General features: G+C 40.4%; 1 long non-coding RNA gene across 1 annotated transcript in view; it reads right to left on the reverse strand.

Annotated features, from left to right (window-relative positions):
• The window catches only part of LOC106528687 (uncharacterized), a 9,812-nt gene that overhangs the window by 5,949 nt on the left and 521 nt on the right, over positions 1-3,342 (reverse strand). Inside the window, exon 2 of the long non-coding RNA XR_001311527.1 lies at positions 1,719-1,880. This is a non-coding gene — a long non-coding RNA (uncharacterized LOC106528687). The remainder of the gene's footprint in view (positions 1-1,718; positions 1,881-3,342) is intronic.

Consider the following 3,342-nt stretch of genomic DNA (forward strand, 5'->3'; position numbering starts at 1 on the left):
GTATCAGGCAAGGAACAGGCAGGAGGCAGAGATCGGGAGACAGGCAGTGGGTCAATAACAAGAGATCGGGCATGGGTAAAGCGCTGGACATCTACTGGGTGAACCGTTCAATAATCTGGCAAAGGCTGAGTGAGGGAAGGGAGCTTAAATAGGAGAGAGGACAGGTGAGGCAGATGAGGCTGATTGCTGTGGCACAGGAGAGGAGGAAARGAGTAATCAGAGGAGCTGAGTGAGAGTGACAGAGGGGCAGGAACAGATGGAGCAGCCCAAAACATGACAGTTTGAGTTTTTTTTCTGTTTTTTAAATTATTGATTATATTTGTTCTCTGCTTTTAGTAATTTTGATCTCTTTAAAGCACTTTGTGACGTTTGTGAAAGAAATAAAGTTTACCTTACTTTACCTGCTCATGTTTAGCAATTTGTACAAACAGGAACATTATTGAAATAGGAAAAGTGTCATGTTTGTGAGGTTTATATAAAAAATTTGTAATTAAATTTCATTGTTAAGTTTTATCCTGTTTGAGATTACAAAATAGTTGTACACAAAGCTCAGATTGTTTAACATTTCTGTGTAAAGGTGCTGCCACACTATGACATTTCAGACAAGTTATGCCAACATGTGAAAATTTTAAAGGGGCAACATCATGTAAAATCAACTTTTTTTGAGTTTTATGTCATTTTATAATGTTATACTCTCATAAAAACATGCCAGAAACCCGTCCCAGAAACGCGTCTGGGACGGGTCTTTAAGCCGAACTTCCTCATCACGGAGCACACCTCCCCACCCCCCACCCGACACACCCCGCCCATGACTCCTGCAGGCTCTCTGCAGTAACAGAGCAAAAAAATGAGTGAAAGTGAAACTTAAACTGTCTGCTGCTCTTAACATTAGTTCTCTCTCAGTGAAGCTTTTTTCAGATTCAAAATACCTTTGAGGAAATGTATTTTCAGATGCCAAGTAAACTGCATCATAGCGCACACGCGACCCCCCCCCCCCACCGGCACTGAAATGGGCGGGACAGAAGTGGAAGGTGTTTCTTAAAGAGACAGAGGCCAATTTCAAGGCGTTTAGAAGAAGAAGTGATGAGAAGTTTATTTTATATTTAAATGTAAAGACAGCATTTTAATAACAACTAAAGGTGACATAGATACTTTATTGTGGTATACTATTTAAATATATGCCTGAGAAACACATAATATTGCCCCTTTATAGATATCTATGTTGAGAATGGAACTGAAAAAAATCAACTGGAAGCCTCTTTTAGGAGTGTACATACTGTAATGCCAATAAATAGATGAAATTTCTAACTTTTATTAGTAATTTAGTGATAATTTTTGTTTTCACAAGTTCTCATAAGTTGTCTAAAATGTTATAGTGTGACAGGGCCTTAAGTAAGAAAACACGTTAATACTCAAACCTAGGCACAAATTGTTGTACACATTTATAAAATATAGTTCACATTTGGGATTATTCCTCAGACAAAAATGTTTAAATAAAATAACAAGAGGTGAATTTACTGAGAATCTGGCCAACAGCTAACTTGGATTCCTCAGCAACCCTTTGAACTGTCAAACAGTCATTGTGATGAAAGAACATGAAAAACTGCAGCAACCACTTTGCCACAGTTTGACCTTTTCACACTATACATTAGTGAAACATGTGTTTTTTAACCATCTGATTCATGTTTTGGGGTAAAGTAAGAACATAAATGGAGTACCTGTTTAACATTGTGCTTGCAGCTGCACACCTCTATCATGGTTTCACCTCAGGCCGGTTGGTTCTGCTCACACTGGGGAGTCGAAGCGTCTGTCACACAGCATCTGGGAGAGCTGATCTTATTAGTGGGCTGGATAGGAGGACTGCTGAGCTGGACATTCCTCTGTGGAGGAGATAGACATCTTCCAGTGAGTAAAAACRTTAAACAATAAATCTCCTGAACAAAAGGAGCCCACAGAGAAGAAAACACGCCCAGCTCCTCTTAAAGTTTCTCACAAAACTGAGTCCTGTGGCTAAAAAGAGTTAAATGAGTTTCATACAAACTGAAACAACTATTTCAATTTGTCTTTTTGATTCACAAAACATATGGTGTCCAAAAACTATTTCTGTTTTAAATTTCAATAAAACAACATGGTCATTAATCTAAAAAATTGCTCCGTGTTGCACACAGGAGAGCTGCTGAGACTGCAGGGGGCTATTTCTAGCTTTTCTGGCAAGAACTGTGCTTTAACAAAAAGAAGTGCTGAAGTGTGACATCAATCATGGTCAGAAGTCAAACTCGCTCTCTTGAATCTTTAAGTACAGCAGCATCACAAACACCTTCCGAACAGTTTTTTATCCAGCAGATAAGCAGTGATAACTTACAGTTTTACATGCASTGTGTGTGTGCACGTGTTTCTGCTACAGAGTGAGGACCACTTGCAAAATAGTTACTATCTAAGGTCTTTGGTGTAAAGTGAGGATCTTTTCCTGGTCCTCGATTTTTTTGCAGCTCTACAAGTTAGATTTATTGGTATGGTGTGAATTAGCCTGGTCCTTGCAGCTCCGCTCAGTTCTAGTTTCCCTTCACTGCTCCGTCTGGGATTTCTCCCATAGACAAGGATTTCACCGGGAGCATTTCATTCGGGCCAATCAGAGAACAGAGCGTGGATTTTCTGCGCAGTGTCTGCTTGTAGTTTATTTTACCTGGGCCAATCAGCAAACAGAAGGCGGAGTTTTGAACGACATCGATTTTCTGCGCAGTGTCTGCTTGTAGTTTATTTTACCTGGGCCAATCAGCAAACAGAAGGCGGAGTTTTGAACGACGATTTTCTGCACAGTGTCTGCTAGTTAGTTTAACATACGGCAGTGGAGGAAGTGAATGAAGCCAGACTGTGTTGATAAGGCTTCCAAATTAAATTAAATTAAATATGTCTGACAAAGCAGCAGCTCTCATTTACAGTCGTCTCGTTTGGCTCTGTACTTCTCTCCTCTCAGTAGGGTTGTTTACAGCACACGCCATTTCCGGTTAGCTTCTTATCTTAGCCTCCTTCACAGCGACATACCGATCCAATCATTTTAAACGTCAGCAGAGGCCACACCTCCTGCAAGAATCACTTCTCTACAGCTGAGAGTCCAGACCCTCGTATGAAGCAAAGTGAAGGACAAGGGTCTGGTTTTTACCAGGCTAGGTGTGAATTATGTTTTGGTTCAGATTAGGGTGAAGGAAAATGTCTGGATTAGACATCAATGCAGTAAGAAAAAAGAATGGAAGTCAGTACAAAGTCCTCAGATGGATGCAAGTGCAAGGATGTGTGTGTGTGTGTGTGTGTGTGTGTGTGTGTGTGTGTGTGTGTGTGTGTGTG

Source organism: Austrofundulus limnaeus, unplaced genomic scaffold (genome assembly GCF_001266775.1).
Source record: "Austrofundulus limnaeus strain Quisiro unplaced genomic scaffold, Austrofundulus_limnaeus-1.0 Scaffold396, whole genome shotgun sequence".
Lineage (NCBI taxonomy): Eukaryota > Metazoa > Chordata > Actinopteri > Cyprinodontiformes > Rivulidae > Austrofundulus > Austrofundulus limnaeus.